An 18,676-nucleotide genomic window follows, 5' to 3' on the forward strand; every position below is an offset into this window, starting at 1 on the left:
AGAATTCGCGTTAGTATTTTGCAGCTGTGACTTATTTAACTGATAGTTCGGTAATTTTGCATCTGTCAACACCTGCTTTCTTTGGGATTGGAATTATTATATTCTTCTTGAAGTCTGAGGGTATTTCGCCTGTCTCATACATCTTGCTCACTAGATGGTAGAGTTTTGTCAGGACTGGCTCTCCCAAGGCTGTCAGTAGTTCTAATGGAATGTTGTATAAACTTGGAGCTTTGTTTCGACTCAGGTCTTTCAGTGCTCTGTCAAACTCTTCACGCAGTATCATATCTCCCATTTCATCTTCATCTATATCCTCTTCTATTTTCATAATATTGTCCTCAAGTAAATCGCACTTGTATAGACCCTCTATATACTCCTTCCACCTTTCTGCTTTCCCTTCTTTGCTTAGAACTGGGTTTCCATCTGAACTCTTGATATTCACACAAGTGGTTCTCTTTTCTCCAAACGTCTCTTTAATTTTCCTGTAGGCAGTATTTATCTTACCCCTAGTGAGATAAGCCTCTACATCCTTACATTTGTCCTCTAGCCATCCCTGTTTAGCCATTTTGCACTTCCTCGTTTTTGAAACGTTTGTATTCCTTTTTGTCTGCTTCATTTACTGCGTTTTTATGTTTTCTCCTTTCATCAATTAAATTCAATATTTCTTCTGTTGCCCAAGGATTTCTACTAGCCCTCGTCTTTTTACCTACTTGATTCTCTGCTGCCTTCACTACTTCATCCCTCAGAGCTACCCATTCTTCTTCTACTGTATTTCTTTCCCCCATTCCTGTCAAGTGTTCCCTTATGCTCTCCCTGAAACTCTGTACAACCTCTGGTTTAGTCAGTTTATCCAGGTCCTATCTCCTTAAATTCCCACCTTTTTGCAGTTCCTTCAGTTTTAATCTACAGTTCATAACCAATAGATTGTGGTCAGAGTCCACATCTGCCCCTGGAAATGTCTTACAATTTAAAACCTGGTTCCTAAATCTCTGTCTTACCATTATATAATCTATCTGAAACCTGTCAGTATCTCCAGGCTTCTTCCATGTATACAATCTTCATTTATGATTCTTGAACCAAGTGTAAGCTATGATTAGGTTGTGCTCTGTGCAAAATTCTACCAGGCGGCTTCCTCTTTCGCTTCTTACCCCCAATCCATATTCACCTACTACGTTCCCTCCTCTCCCTTTTCCTACTGACGAATTCCAGTCACCCATGACTATTAAATTTTCGTCTCCCTTCACTATCTGAATAATTTCTTTTATTTCATCATACATTTCTTCAATTTCTTCGTCATCTGCAGAGCTAGTTGGCATATAAACTTGTACTACTGTGGTAGGCATGAGCTTCGTATCTATCTTGGCCACAATAATGCGTTCACTATGCTGTTTGTAGTAGCTTACTCGCATTCCTATTTTCCTATTCATTATTAAACCTACTCCTGCATTACCCCTATTTGATTTTGTGTTTATAACCCTGTAGTCACCTGACCAGAAGTCTTGTTCCTCCTGCCACCGAACTTCACTAATTCCCACTATTTCTAACTTTAACCTATCCACTTCCCTTTTTAAATTTTCTAACCTACCTGCCCGGTTAAGGGATCTGACATTCCACGCTCCGATCCGTAGAACGCCAGTTTTCTTTCTCCTGATAACGACATCCTCTTGAGTAGTCCCCGCCCGGAGATCCGAATGGGGGACTATTTTACCTCCGGAATGTTTTACCCAAGAGGACGCCATCATCATTTAACCATACAGTAAAGCTGCATGCCCTCGAGAAAAATTACGGCCGTAGTTTCCCCTTGCTTTCAGCCGTTCGCAGTACCAGCACAGCAAGGCCGTTTTGGTTAGTGTTACAAGGCCAGATCAGTCAATCATCCAGACTGTTGCCCCTGCAACTACTGAAAAGGCTGCTGCGCCTCTTCAGGGACCACACATTTGTCTGGCCTCTCAACAGATACCCCTCCGTTGTGGTTGGACTTACAGTACGGCTATCTGTATCGCTGAGGCACGCAAGCCTCCCCACCAACGGCGTGGTCCATGGTTCATGGGGGGGGGGGGGGGGGGGGGGTTGTAGCATGTGCCCGTCAATGTAGGAGCATATGCTCCTATTTTCACGAGCAAATACGTGGGTAAAAAAAATAGAAGAAATCTGACAACTTGATGCATATTTCATGGTAGTTAGCCAATACGTTAGTTCTTTCAGGATGAAAGAAATGCATTCGAGCCATAGTGTGGTCGATCGAATCTTGGGACCCCGTGGCCGTAGAGATAATTTAAGACTACTGTTTCACTGTCAACAACCAAGGAATCATGTCAACAATTTTTTTTGCAACCATAGTAACAGGCTTTCTGAGTGTTTTGGACATCGAGCAAATCGAACATGTATAGCAGAACGATCGTTGGAATAAAGCTTTGTGTTAGTGACAGAGAAAATACTAGCGTTTCTTTCGTCTTTTGATCTCGGAAACTTTTACAATGACATTCTTACCGTTCTGCTTTGCTTCGACGTGTGGGAAGAAAATTAACGTACTCCTGTATGTCATAGGAAGTCTTAATAAAATAACACGGATGTAGCGAGGTACTTTTCCTCTAGTCTGCCCTTTCGCTTCCTTTCATTGCCGCTTGGAGACAAGTGCCATACACCTGCACTACTCAGCTAGTCACGTACTTTGTCGTACGTTGCAACGAGGGTGTCCTTCGTGACTTGCCAGATCGTATGCACTGTCTCCGGCCGATTTATCAATAAAGAGGAAAGTGTGATTTATATATTTAAAAATTTAATCTCAATTTACTATAAAATTTATATATAGAGTTAAGTTAGGGGCAATCGTGATACTCCGTAGTACCGAATGTTACAAGAACTTCGCTTTAAGCTCTACGTGTGGCATTCGTTATTAGTTTTTTTTCTGGTCGTGCTTATATGCCTACACGATTGAAACGAGCGGTGTACACTCATCTCGTACAGTATGAAACGGGAGATGTATCTTCGTTCTGAGCGTCCACAACAGTGGTTAAATGCATGACTGGAGCAATTAAAATTTGGTACCCACAATTTAGAACTGTATTTCCCTGACCACCCGCTTAAACAGAGTCAAAGCAACTTCATAATCCTGCGTTCACTAACCCAGTTCGTTATCCTGTCCTTATGTTATCAGATTACTAGATTAATAGTTGGCACCATGTTACTTGTGGTATAGCTGATTAAATCTTGTACTATCACGTTCTAAAGGGAAGAAAGTGTTTAATTATCGCTGCTGACTTGCTCTTTTGTAAGTTTTTGCAATAATTTAAATTCATTTAATTCGATCACATGGCAAGACACTGGTCGATTCCAATACCTGTTGACTCTACTGCGCAGATTAATGCCATTACAACACGTTAATCTAAGTGCACTAGGGACTGTTGTGTTACCATCGGGCGTAATGCACGTTGTGAATTCTCTGATACCGATGAGTATCGATAGTTTCATTTGTAAGATAGGAATCTCATACACAGCTGTGTATACGAAAATATCATACTTCATGAATTGTTGCTTATATTTTACGAGATTAGGATAATTTTGAAGTCATTTAATGCGAACTAATGTAAATCCATTTTCCACTACATTTTGCTATTTTTATGCATACAATCTGTATTAGTTACTCTAAATAATGCTTTTGCTAGCAATACAAATGATTTAAACTCTTTATCCTATAAATGCAGTCGTTGATCTCTATCACACTTGGCGGCAGGAGATACAACAGTTGGGGTTTAGTTATTGTGAGAAGCAGTCATGTTTAGATCGTGTAAAGAGTAGAAAAGTTTTGTATTTAGCTGGAGTCTGTTGCTCATTGTAGCAGACTGATGTTAATTTTGTTAACCAATCGATTAAAGTGTTTTAGAATAGAAAAGCTAAAAATCTGAACATTTTTGATTGCATAATTAGCGATCTAACGATCATTTACTATCCTGGAAAAATTTTGATTTCTTGGTAAAGGAAAATCCGGTGACCAAGACTAGTACACTGAAGACAAGAAAGCCGAAAGTCAAAATTTAAGGAAGTGTGTATACCTTTCAATTTCTCTCAAAAATGACGAAAATCTGTGCGGCGGATCCGCCATGAGGCAGATATTCAGTATTGAAAGGGAATATTACACTGTGAAGAACGCTTGACACAGTTGTGCGTAATTATGTTAATATTTTCGTCATTCCTAATTATCTGACGAGTAGAGTCGATTTGTGATGAACTGTAGACGGTGTTACGTTCAGTGTTGTTCTAATTGATGTGGGGTTAAGGACGATGCTAAGGCAATATGTGTAACTAATTATTCGTGTTAGAAATAAAAGAGAGTAGTATAGCGTTGTATTAAAATTAACAGCTGAGAGACGACATGACCGTAATAATGGTGAACCTGTCTTTACTTGAAATTATTGGAATTAGTCGTGAGTGCTACAGCGCTCATAGAAGAGAATCAGAATGTTTTTTTGATGCAGGGTGACAATTATTGAACTATATGAAATAAAATCGTAATAAGTTCCGAACGGTTTGCGTTAGGACGTTCAAACTGCACGGTTGGCCGCGGGGCATGGTGGGAATTTGTATGCGCATGCATGGTTTGGTTTAGCGACGAAGCCCACTTTCATTTGGTCTGGTTCGTCAATAAGCAAAATTAGGTACTGAGAATCCGCATTTCGCAATCGAGAGGTCTCTTCACCCTGGATGGGTGACTGTGTGGAGTGCCATGTCCAGCCACGGAAAAATCGGTGCGATGTTCCTTGATGGCACGGTGACCAGCGAACGATACGTGAAGGTTTTGGATGATGATTTCATCCCCATTATCCAAAGTGACCCTTATTTCGATAAGATGTGGGCGGTTTGGGGACCGCACTCTGGCTTCAGGGTATACAGAGGGTACTGCATAGGCCTCGACTGGCCGCCGTATTCTCTGGATCTGAATAAATGTGACTCCTTTTTGTGGGGCTATATTAAAGACACGGTGGACAGCAATAACCCCAAAACCTTTGATGAACTGAAAACAGCTATTGAGAAGGTCATCGACAGCATCGATGACACTTCAGCGGGTCATGCAGAATTTCGCTATTCGTCTGCGCCACATCATCGCCAATGATTGGCAGGCATATCGAACATGTGACAACCTAAATACGAAGATCTGTATTGACGTTTACATGTTGAATAAAATGTGTGCACGCCTTAGTTTGCAATTAATTTATGTTTTTTCTCATATAGTTCAATAATTGTCATCCTGTATATTCGACGTAGTATAAGCAGCAGAGTTATTTCGTGTTTACGTCAATACAAATCGCATAAAAATAAAGAACGCTCGTTAAGGGACCAAAGTAGTTCAGAACAAGCCGAAAGACTGCGAGTGAAGCGAAGACTGGGCTCTCCCTTTACTGTGCGAGCTCTTCCGGACTTTTTGGTCACTCTCTGTTACTTTTAAAGGCCACTGCGCTAAGCGCTGTACATGTAGCGCACCAATTGCATGTCAAATGTGGGCACTCTTGCCATTTGTGGAGCTGTTTCAGAAAGGGAGTGGGAAGCACAAGCTCAGAATTCTGCTCCACGGAGTGCCCATGCCCGCCGGAACTCCTCAGCCGGCACACAGAGCTAGAAAGCAGAACGCCGCAAATTATACCGGCACCTATTCATCGCCCAGAATGACGGCGTTGTGTCGGAAACTCCATGCCGTGTGTTCAAACTCCTCTCGCGTCAGCGCCTTCCGCGTCCGGATCCGCTGAGCGTAACGAAGAAGTGAGTGACACGTCCGCCTCGGTAACTGCGCGTTCAGCGCGGCGGATTGCTAACTGAAGGGGCTCGGGTTCCATTACCGACCGGGTTGGAGATTTTCTCCGCTCGGGGACTGCGTGCTGTGTTGTCCTCATGTCTGTATCGTCATAACTGACATCCCAGTATTGAGACGGCTGTATGGGCACGTCCCGATAGCCAATTTAGCCAGCAGTTGATCTGCTCCTCTCGAAGAAAGTCAGTGGATCTAAATTCGTTGATATCTACAGCCACCAGAGTAATTTCAATCATGCGTTTTATATACAATGAAGAAAATCACTCTGATCGCAAAACAGAAGATAATTTATTAGTGGTGGCCAGTTTCAATCTATGCAAACGGTCTTCAGATCATAAGGCATTTCCTTGAGTCATCCGTGGAGCCTGTTCTAGGCGCTTCAGTCCGGAACCGCGCGAGTGCTACGGTCGCAGGTTCGAATCCTGCCTCGGGCATGGATGTGTGTGATGTCCTTAGGTTAGTTAGGTTTAAGTAGTTCTAAGTTCTAGGGGATGATGACGTCAGATGTTAAGTCCCATAGTGCTCAGAGTCATTTGAACCATTTCATCCGTGGAGACGCTGAGCGGACCCGGACTATATGCCAGAATGTACGTTTGTCAACTGCTAGAACTTAACTTAAATCCGTGAGTGTCGGAGGGTTTAGAATCGAAACACAGATGAAGTGTTCGCCATAGTTAACAATAATTATTTCCTCACTTTCCGCAAAATTAATGAGTGTTTGAGCTACATTTGTGTGTCCTCTGCCACATAGTTTCTGAGAAAACAAAAAATGTTGCTGATCCTTCTGTGTTTGCTACGAGAAATCTGGAGGAGTAGCTTCTATTTCAGTTACTGTTGTACCTCTGCAGGAGAGAAACATTTATCATTTTGTTTATACATCTGACGACACATCCCTTGCAATGGTTTGAGGCATCCATAGACGCGTTTTTGCTGGTTCCTGACCTGTTAGCTATTATTACCTTGTATTTCTTTTTTGCAGTTTCCCGCTTTCTTGTATATTCTGCATTCAATGGTGAGAGATAACTTCTTTATCGCTTTCTCTCTATGTCAATTAATACCGACAAGGGGAATGGAAATATTGAAGAATGACGAGTCATTTTTTGTGACCAAGGATTGTAATTCTAACAAAAAGCACACTGATTGGCGCGTATAAATAAGCGTGATCTCAGAAAGTGCAACATTTACTGATGCTGAACTGTATATTTGGTAAGGGAGGATTCAATAACTTCATTATTGTCATGAAACAACCGTAATATTTATACACATGTTACATGTTAATCAAATTTAATGCAACTTCCCAGCGAAGCGAGTGTTTAATGGAAGCTGATTAATTATTTAACTGTAGTAGTGTATGATATTCTGATCGGTTGAGACTTGTTCATCAGTCATATCTAAGAAGCTAAATTTGTCTACATGTCATGGGGCGTGAGAGCCTATGTGTGTTTAGGGAAGTGGCGATTTGTTTTTTTTTTTTTTGGGGGGGGGGGGGGGGGGAGGACATCTAATGTGAAGTATAATATATTATGTTGGTGCGTAGGTTCGTAGCGTTTTTGTTTTGTATGTTGGTATTCCGATTGCTGTGGGTTTATTTATCTACATCTACATCTACATGACTACTCTGCAATTCACATTTAAGTGATTGGCAGAGGGTTCGTCGAACCACAATCATACTATCTCTCTACCATTCTACTCTCGAACAGCGCGCGGGAAAAACGAACACCTAAACCTTTCTGTTCGAGCTCTGATTTCTCTTATTTTATTTTGATGATCATTCCTACCCATGTAGGTTGGGCTCAACAAAATATTTTCGCATTCGGAAGAGAAAGTTGGTGACTGAAATTTCGTAAGTAGATCTCGCCGCGACCAAAAACGTCTTTGCTGTAATGACTTCCATCCCAATTCGCGTATCATATCTGCCACACTCTCTCCCCTACTACGTGATAATACAAAACGAGCTGCCCTTTTTTGCATCCTTTCGATGTCCTCCGTCAATCCCACCCGGTAAGGATCCCACACCGCGCAGCAGTATTCTAACAGAGGACGAACGAGTGTAGTGTAAGCTGTCTCTTTAGTGGACTTGTTGCGTCTTCTAAGTTTCCTGCCAATGAAACGCAACCCTTGGCTCGCTTTCCCCACAATATTATCTATGTGGTCTTTCCAACTGAAGTTGTTCGTAATTTTAACACCCAGGTACTTAGTTGAATTGACAGCCTTGAGAATTGTACTATTTATCGAGTAATCGAATTCCAATGGATTTCTTTTGGAACTCATGTGGATCACCTCACACTTTTCGTTATTTAGCGTCAACTGCCACCTGCCACACCATACAGCAATCTTTTCTAAATCGCTTTGCAACTGATACTGGTCTTCAGATGACCTTACTAGACGGTAAATTACAGCATCATCTGCGAACAACCGAAGAGAACTGCTCAGATTGTCACCCAGGTCATTTATATAGATCAGGAACAGCAGAGGTCCCAGGACGCTTCCCTGGGGAACACCTGATATCACTTCAGTTTTACTCGATGATTTGCCGTCTATTATCGATTGTCATTTTTTATTTGTAGTTCACTGTTGCTGTTTGAGTTTACATATTTTCGTTTTGTCATTTGGAGATAGCGAGTGGAGCCGAAAACGGAGTGCCAAGTGGACAAATCAGAACGTTTCTGACATATTCTTTTGTTTGAATTCAATAGACAGCAGCGGACGCAGCCAGAAACATTTGCGCCGTGTATGGGGATACTGCCATAGGACAGAGCACATCGAGAAAATGGTTTTCTCGCTTTAAGGATGGTCGTTTGGAAGTTAGTGACTCGCCGCGTTCAGGAAGACCTCGATGTTTGATGAGGGTCGTTTAAACGCATTCATGCACAATGGTTCAAGTCAGTGTACTCGAAAACTTGTAAACGCTATGATCTGTGATCATTCCATCATAGTGCGACATTTGCATGCAACGTAAGAGATTCAGAAATCTGGTATATGGGTACCGCAATCTCTATGTAAGAATCATAAAAATCAGCAGGTGTCCGTACATCCATCACTGCTTGCTCGTCATCAATTGGTTCGCGAATAACACCGACCATTCCTATCCTGTAGCGTTACTGGTGACGATAAATGGTGTCTTTATGCAAACATAAGGAAAAGGAAGGATTGGTTGAGCCCAAACAAAGCAGTAACTCCCCGTACAAAGATCTGCGCTCATCCAGAAAGGATCTACATCTACATCTACATTTATACTCCGCAAGCCACCCAACGGTGTCTGGCGGAGGGCACTTTACGTGACACTGTCATTACCTCCCTTTCCTGTTCCAGTCTCGTATGGATCGCGGGAAGAACGACTGCGGAGAGCCTCTGTGCGCCCTCGAATCTCTCTAATTTTACATTCGTGATCTCCTCGGGAGGTGTAAGTAGGGGGAAGCAATATATTCGATACCTCATCCAGAAACGCACCCTCTCGAAACCTGGACAGCAAGCTACACCGCGATGCAGAGAGCCTCTCTTGCATAGTCTGCCACCTGAGTTTGCTAAACATCTCCGTAACGCTATCACGCTTACCAAATAACCCTGTGACGAAACGCGCCGCTCTTCTTTGGATCTTCTCTATCTCCTCTCTGTCAAACCGGCCTGGTACGGATCCTACACTGATGAGCAATACTCAAGTATAGGTCGAACGAGTGCTTTGTAAGCCACCTCCTTTGTTGATGGACTACATTTTCGAAGGACTCTCCCAATGAATCTCAACCTGGCACCCGCCTTACCAACAATTAATTTTGTATGATCATTCCACTTCAAATCGTTCTGTACTCATACTCCCAGATAATTTACAGAAGTAACTGTTACCAGTGTTTGTTCCGCTATCATATAATCATACAATAAACGATCCTTCTTTCTATGTATTCGCAATACATTACATTTGTCTGTGTTAAGGGTCAGTTACCACTCCCTGCACCAAGTGCCTAGCCGCTGCAGATCTTCCTGCATTTCGCTGCAATTTTCTAATGCTGCAACTTGTCTGTATACTACAGCATCATCTGCGAAAAGCCACATGGAACTTCCGACACTATCTACTAGGTCATTTATATATATATATATTGTGAAAAGCAATGGTCCGATAACACTCCCTTGTGGCACGCCAGAGGTTACTTTAACGTCTGTAGACGTCTCTCCATTAAGAACAACATGCAGTGTTCTGTATGCTATGAACTCTTCAATCCAGCCACACAGCTGATCTGATATTCCGTAGGCTCTTACTTTGTTTATCAGACAACATTGCGTAACTGTATCGAACGCCTTCCGGAAGTCAAGGAAAAGGGCATCTACCTGGGAGCCTGTATCTAATATTTTCTGGGTCTCATGAACAAATAAGGCGAGTTGGGTCTCACAAGATCGTTGTTTCCGGAATCCATGTTGACTCCTACAGAGTAGATTCTGGGTTTCCAGAAATGACATGATACGCGAGCAAAAAACATGTTCTAAAATTCTACAACAGATCGATGTCAGAGATACAGGCCTGTAGTTTTGCGCATCTGCTCGACGACCCTTCTTGGAAACTGGAACTACCTGTGCTCTTTTCCAATCATTTGGAACTTTCCGTTCCTCTAGAGACTTGCGGTACACGGCAGTTAGAAGCGGGCAAGTTCTTTCGCGTACTCTGTGTAGAAACGAATTGGTATCCCGTCAGGTCCAGTGGACTTTCCTCTGTTGAGTGATTTCAGTTGCTTTTCTATTCCTTGGACACTTATTTCGATGTCAGCCAGTTTTTCGTTTGTGCGAGGATTTAGAAAAGGAACTGCAGTGCGGTCTTCCTCTGTGAAACAGCTTTGGAAAAAGGTGTTTAGTATTTCAGCTTTACGCGCGTCACCCTCTGTTTCAATGCCGTTATCATCCCAGAGTGTCTGGATAGGCTGGTCATCTGTGCATCTGGTGGAACAGCGACGGTGTGGTGTATTACGAATCGCTTCCGCGAGGTGTAGCCATCACTGCTGATATTTACTGTCAACAACAAGACGTCTTGCAGACGCAGTCCAATAACGAACGACCAGACAGACTGCCTGAAGTGATAGTACTCCACGATTACTATCGCCCTGATTCTGCTAGACTGACAAAATTCACTATACAGGAGTTGGTTTGGGAAGTCATTCTGCACTCACCTTATTCAACCTAACTTGCACCCTCAGATTTTCACCTTTTCCGCTCTCTGCCGAACAACCTTCAAGGAACTACTTTTCCGGGTGAAAGTGCGCTCCGAACATAGCTCGACGAGTCCTTCGCCTAAACAGCACGTGATTTCTACAGTTGCGGAATCGAAAAGTTAGCCCAACGTTGGTAGACTATTGTAAATAGTGAATGAGAACATGTTGTTCTTGTTGTTGTGGTCTTCAGTCCTGAGACTGGTTTGATGCAGCTCTCCATGCTACTCTATCCTCTGTAAGCTTCTTTATCTCCCAGTACCTACTGCAACCTACATGCTTCTGAATCTGCTTGGTGTATTCATGTCTTGGTCTCCCTCTACGATTTTTACCCTCCACGCTGCCCTCCTATACTAAATTGGTGATCCCTTGATGCCGCAGAGCATGTCCTACCAACCGATCCCTTCTTCTAGTCAAGTTTGCCACAGCTTTCTCTTCTCCCCAATTCTGTTCAATACCTCCTCATTAGTTATGTGATCTACCCATCTAATCTTCAGCATTCTTCTGTAGCACCAGATTTCGAAAGCTTCTATTCTCTTCTTGTCTAAACTATTTATCGTCCACGTTTCACTTCCATACAGGGGTACACTGCATACAAATACTTTCAGAAACGACTTCCTGACACTTAAATCTATACTCGATGTTAAAAAATTTCTCTTCTTCAGAAACGCTTTCCTTCCCATTGCCAGTCTACATTTTATATCCTCTCTACTTCGACCATCATCAGTAATTTTGCTCCCCAAATACCAAAACTACTTTACTACTTTAGGTGTCTCATTTCCTAATCTAATTCCCTCAGCATCACCCAACTTAATTCGACTACATTTCATTATCCTCGTTTTGCTTTTGTTGATGTTCATCTTATACCCTCCTTTCAAGACACTGTCCATTCCGTTCAACTGCTCTTCCGAGTCCTTTGCTGTCTCTGACAGAATTACAATGTCATCGGCGAACCTCAAAGTTTTAATTTCTTCTCCATGGATTTTAATACCTACTCCGAATTTTTCTTTTGTTTCCATCACTGCTTGCTCAATATACAGATTGAATAACATCGGGGAGAGGCTACAACCCTGTCTCACTCTCTTCCCAACCACCGCTTTCCTTTCATGCCTCTCAACTCTTATGACTGCCATTTGGTTTCTATACAAATTGTAAATAGCCTTTCGCTCCCTATATTTTACCCCTGCCACCTTCAGAATATATTATTAATGAAAAAAACCTCTTGTATGTGTATAAGTTGTGTTTATGGCACCTATGGAAAAAACGCTTCAAACTTGTGCACTAACTCAATATTATCTATCAGTTTAATACGCAGTTAACTGTGTGAGACCTTACTCAGATGCAAATAATAAAAAGGATCGAGAAAATTCGTGTGTGGCGATACGGCGGGCGGCTCCGGCCGCCTCCGGTGTGGGCGTCGGCGGTCGGCGCCGCGTCCTTGGTGGGCACGGCGCGGCCTCGCGTCGCTGCCATTTGCGGCTGCTCGCACGCCGACTGGCCTAAAGGCCGCGGCCGGGCACAGCCGGCCGCCTTCGGGATCGCCCGACATCACACCACTCCGTGCTGCACTGCAGCTCCCTGCTACCTCTGACCGAGGGTTCTACTTGGCGCTGTACATTGTGTAATCGCAGGTTCGACTTGAGAGACCAATATCCGACGCGGATATCGCAACCATCACGTCTTTAATGAATGCTTCACCCAATCCTTAAATTTCCTCCTTCACGATGACATCCAATACGAAGTACACTACTGGTCATTAAAATTGCTACACCAAAAAGAAATGCAGGTGATAAACGGGTATTCCAGTACCCAGAACAACCACCTCTGGCCGTAATAACGGCCTTGATACGCCTGGGCATTGAGTCAAACAGAGCTTGGATGGCGTGTAACAGGTACAGCTGCCCATGCAGCTTCAACACGATACCACAGTTCATCAAGAGTAGTGACTGGCATAGTGTCACGAGCCAATTTCTCGGCCACCATTGACCAGACGTTTTCAATTGGTGAGAGATCTGGAGAATGTGATGGCCAGGGCAGCAGTCGAACATTTTCTGTATCCAGAAAGGCCCGTACAGGACCTGCAACGTACGGTCGTGCATTATCCTGCTGAAATGTAGGGTTTCGCAGGGATCGAATGAAGGGTAAAGCCACGGGTCGTAACACATCTGAAATGTAACGTCCGCTATTCAAAGTGCCGTCAATGCGAACAAGAGGTGACCGACACGTGTAACCAATGGCACCCTATACCATCACGCCGGGTGATACGCCAGTATGACGATGACGAATACACGCTTCTAATGTGCGTTCACCGCGATGTCGCCAAACACGAATGCGACCATCATGATGCTGTAAACAGAACCTGGATTCATCCGAAAAAATGACGTTTTGCCATTCGTGCACCCAGGTTCGTCGTTGAGTAGACCATCGCAGGCGCTCCTGTCTGTGATGCAGCGTCAAGGATAACCGCAGCCATGGTCTCCGAGCTGATAGTCCATTCTGCTGCATACGTCGTCGAACTGTTCGTGCAGAAGTTGTTGTCTTGCAAACGTCCCCATCTGTTGACTCTGGGATCGAGACGTGGCTTCACGATCCGTTACAGCCATGCGGATAAGATGCCTGTCATCTCGACTGCTAGTGATACGAGGCCGTTGGGATCCAGCACGGCGTTCCGTATTACCCTCCTGAACCTACGCATTCCATATTCTGCTAACAGTCATTGTATCTCGACCAATGCGAGCAGCAGTGTCACGATACGATAAACCGCAATCGCGATAGGTTACAATCCGACCTTTATCAATGTCGGAAACGTGATGGGACGCGTTTCTCCTCCTTACACGAGGCATCACAACAACGTTTCACCAGGCAATGCCGGTCAACTGCTGTTTGTGTATGAGAAATCGGTTGGAAACTTTCGTCGTTGTAGGTGTCGCCACCGGCGCCAACCTTGTGTGAATGCGGTGAAGAGTTAATCATTTGCATATCACAGCATCTTCTGTCGGTTAAATTTCGCTTCTGTAGCACGTCATCTTCGTGGTGTAGCAATTTTAATGGCCAGTAGTGTATGTTAAGAAATTCCCAATTAGTTTTGCTGGGGAATTAGTAAGGGACATCCTTAACACCAAAACGTAAAAATACCGTATGCACATCTAGAGAATATTCCGATGTAGTTTACATCATGAGACAGGAACTCTCCACTTTTGGCAGACAACCTAGAGAAGAGAGACAGAGATGTATCTGAAGCAGTACCATACAATGACAGTACGGGATGGTTGGGTAACTGTGTGTAGCGGGTAATAGTAAGCATTCGATGTTCGAAGCTTGCGGTAAACTTGACGATTTGCGATTATTGCTGGCGTCTTGAATTCCTCTTATTGTTAGTAATGAACACGAACAGAAAAGACAGGCGGTAGAGAGAGACAAATAGAACAGGCCGTTCCTTGATATTTTCAGAAGACAGGAAATAAGATGGTACTGATTTACTTTTATCTGAATGTGTTATTAATATCTGTAATTTATTGTATCATTGCATGTATTTAATTTCTAAATACACTGAAGCGCCAAAGAAACTGGTATAGGCATGCGTATTCAAATATAGAGATATGTAAACAGGCAGAATACGGCGCTGCGGTCGGCAACGCCTATATAAGACAAAAAGTGTCTGGCGCAGTTGTTATCTCGGTTACTGATGCTACAATTGCACATTATCAAGATTTAACTGAGTGTGAACGTGGTGTTACAGTAGGCGCCCGAGCATTATCTCAATGAAACATCATCGATGTGGGCTTTCGGAGCCGAAGGCCCACCCGTGTACCCTTGATGACTCCACGACACGAAGCTTTACGCCTCGCCTGGTCCCCTCAACACCGACATTTTACTGTTGATGACTGGAAACATGTTGCCTGGTCGGACGAGTCTCGTTTCAAATTGTATCGAGTGGATGGACGTGTAAGGGTATGGACACAACGTCATGAATCCATGGACCCTGTAGTCAGGCAGGGACTGTTCAAGCTGGTAGAGGCTCTGTAACGGTGTGGGGCGTGTGCAGTTGGAGTGATATGGGTCCCCTGATACGTCTAGATACGACTGTGACAGGTGACACGCACGTAACCATCCTGTCCGGTCACCTGCATCCGTGCATGTCCCTTGTGCATTCCGACGGACGTGTACAATTCCAGAAGGACAATGCGACACCCCACACATCCACAATTACTACAGAGTGGCTCCAGGAGCAATCTTCTGAGATTAAACACTTCTGCTGGACACCAAACTTTCGAGACATGACCATTATTGAGCATATCTGGGATGCCTTGCAACGTGCTGTTCAGAAGAGATTTCCACCTCTTCGTACTATTACGGGTTTATGGACAGCCCTGCAGGATTCATGGTGCCAGTACTCTCAAGCACTACTTCAGACATTAATCGAGTGTGTGCCATTTGTGTTGCGGCACTTCCGCGTGCTCGCGGGGGCCTACACGATATTAGGCAGAAAGAATGTGATCGAGTTGTTTGTAATGACACACTGCTGTAATGGAGCGCTGAAAAAGAACAGATGCGAATCCCTGTGAAAAACTGGAAGAAGCTAAAATAAAGAAGAAAGTAAGGAATTGAAAGAAACAACAAGTTATGTATAAGAACGAGAAGGGGAAAGCTATACGTAGGTTTCTTACAGAGCAACAAGAAAAGAAAAAGAAAACCAAAGGCAAGGAATAAACATTAGAATCATTGGCGGTATCCAATGTCTTTAGTATTTTAACGAAGATGATCATGATGATGGCGATGATTAGGATAACCAGTTTAGCGGCGCGTTGAAATCACTTCCTACCCGTAGTAAAGAACTTATTGTTTTATGATGCATCTGTGAAGAAGTAGGTAAATACTAAGAATTGTGGTACAGGTGTGTTGGGTGCTTTGTTTGGAATTATGCTGCATGTGTGGGATTCAAATGGTTCAAATGGTTCTGAGCACTATGCGACTTAACTTCTGAGGTCATCAGTCGCCAAGAACTTAGAACTAATTAAACCTAACTAACCTAAGGACATCACACACATCCAAGCCCGAGGCAGGATTCGAACCTGCGACCGTAGCGGTCACGCGGTTCCAGACTGAAGCGTCTAAACCGCACGGCCACACCGGCCGGCCATGTTTGGGAGAAGACATCCCAAGACTATATTTGTGACGACTGCTTATAACGAAATAAACATTTTAAAAATTATTTAAATTTGAATATAAAAGTGATTACACCTTCTATGTTACTGTTTAAATACGTTTCAAATTTCTAATTTCCTAACAGAACTTGGCAGACAATTCAAGTGCCGGTTATGTTCACTCATGTACATTTGACATAAACTTCGCTTCACGAGTACACAGTTCCCCAACCATTCCGGATAATTATGCCGTTGGTAGTGGAAATCAAGCACAATCGCAACTTTGTGATATTTGCAGTTAAATCTCATTGTACACTTATTTACATTTAAATTGATTTAGTGTAGTAAAAGTAGAGAAACTACCGCTATCTTACATTCAGCTGCTTTTAAGTGCCGGCCAGAGTGGCCGAGCGGTTCTGGGCGCTACAGTCTGGAGCCGCGCGACCGCTACGGTCGCAGGTTCGAATCCTGCCTCGGGCATGGATGTGTGTGATGTCCTTAGGTTAGTTAGGTTTAAGTAGTTCTAAGTTCTAGTGGACTGATGACCACTGCAGTTAAGTCCCATAGTGCTCAGAGCCATTTGAACCATTTGCTTTTAAGTTACTTATTATCTGTGTGTTCAAATTACACTTTTTTCTCTTACATGCGTACTATTTCTCCACTTTCCCTTAGTGGTACCATTAGGAATCATGTTCGCCGTGGAGACGCGTCTATTTGAGACACTAGGTACGAGGCTGTTCAGAAACTGTGGGTATGTTGCCCTATAGGGCTCCCTTTCTGTAGTATTCAGGTCCTGATAAGCTGTCCATGTGTCATGTCTGCTGAAGAAGGAAGTAGCGTTTTCCGATGCCCTGCGGTAGAGTGCAGTGGTCAATGATTCCCTCCCGTCACTTCCCAGCCCCTCCTTGTTAAACGCACGCTGGGACATAATCTTGAACCACCGGCACCTCGTGCGTCAGTACAGAAAATGGAATGTAGCTTGGTGATACGACGTGTCATGGAAGCACCGCGCTCATCTATAGTTAACAATTAACGCTCCCACTCGAATCCTGCCACAATACTACTTCATGATACGCAAGTGTAATCCCATCGAAAACAGTAGTACGACTAGGTGGAACAAAATCGTTTGTACAATTATGTGACTAATGAGTTATTTCTGCGTATTACATTTAATGAAATCAAGTTTTTGTGAAGGATGTGTAACTTCAATGGCGAATCAGTGAGTTAATGGAGCTACCTGCTGAGGAACGGCAGGTGCCCCATACCGTGTTGTTGGCCGGCCAGGGTGGCCGAGCGGTTCTAGGCACTACAGTCTGGAACCGCGCGACCGCTACGGTCGCAGGTTAGAATCCTGCCTCGGGCATGGATGTGTGTGATGTCCTTAGGTTAGTTAGGTTTAAGTAGTTCTAAGTTCTAGGGGACTGATGACCTCCGAAGTTAAGTCCCATAGTGCTCAGAGCCATTTCAACCATACCGTGTTGATACCGTGGTTGACTCACACTCTTAGAAATGTACTCATTTCTTGTGCCTGAGGAATTCCATACGAGGAAATTAGTGTGGATAGAAGTAAAAAAATCCAGGTAGGGAGTGTCCCACTGCACTTAACTAAAGCATGAGAGAAAATATTGACATTGAAGAATATAATTTTATTTCCACCCTTGTGTTTGTAGGTGGTCAGAATATCATATGAGAGGTGGAAGTAATTTTATAAGAACTTAATGAATTATATAAGATTATGCAAACGCAGCGTCAATATAAAAACTAAACTCCTCCCGAACAGGCCATGAAGGCCCAACGGTACCGACCGGCCGCCGTGTCATCCTCAGCCCACAGGCGTCACTGGTTGCGGATATTGAGGGGCATGTGGTCAGCACACCGCTCTCCCGGCCGTATGTCAGTTTCCGAGACCGGAGCCGCTACTTCTCGATCAAGTAGCTCCTCAGTTTGCCTCACAAGCGCTGAGTGCACCCCGCTTATCAACAGCGCTCGGCAGACCGGATGGTCACCCATCCAAGTACTAGCCCAGCCCGACAGCGCTTAACTTCGGTAATCTGACGGGAACCTGTGTTACCACTGCGGCAAGGCCGTTGGCTAACGTCAGTATAAATATAGCTAAAATCAAGGTAAGTCATTCATACGATACCCATCATAATGATGTAGGTAATTCTCGGAAAAAGTTTAACTAAACAATTTTCTAAGCTGTTTGATACCGCACATACAAGAAAACGGCATTGATAACTGGCTAGTAAATTTAAAATATTTTTGTGGTATCCTTGGAAGAACGCTGGTAAAATACTAGAAAAGATAATGATGTAATTCTATAAAACAATGACCGCAACAAGATGTCTGTCTGGTAGCGAGCGACTCGTGTTAAAAAAGAAGACCAAAAGCGGATCACAGCCGCGGAATTTCTGAGGTCAGTTATATGTTGATCATGAGAGGTAGAAAGAGAAATGTGGACTTATAACGTCAGCTCAGTGGAGACTACAGCAAAATTTTAGATTAGAGAAAGGCATCGCGGGACTACCTACAGAGATCTTAAT

At 43.6% G+C, this 18,676-nt stretch overlaps 1 protein-coding gene and 1 pseudogene across 1 annotated transcript in view; both read right to left on the reverse strand.

The window, feature by feature from the left end:
• The window catches only part of LOC126184735 (CUB and sushi domain-containing protein 3), a 556,957-nt gene that overhangs the window by 68,267 nt on the left and 470,014 nt on the right, over positions 1-18,676 (reverse strand). The window lies entirely within an intron of this gene.
• On the reverse strand, positions 18,108-18,225 carry LOC126100166 (5S ribosomal RNA; annotated as a pseudogene).

The sequence above is a fragment of the Schistocerca cancellata genome, chromosome 1, assembly GCF_023864275.1.
Source record: "Schistocerca cancellata isolate TAMUIC-IGC-003103 chromosome 1, iqSchCanc2.1, whole genome shotgun sequence".
Lineage (NCBI taxonomy): Eukaryota > Metazoa > Arthropoda > Insecta > Orthoptera > Acrididae > Schistocerca > Schistocerca cancellata.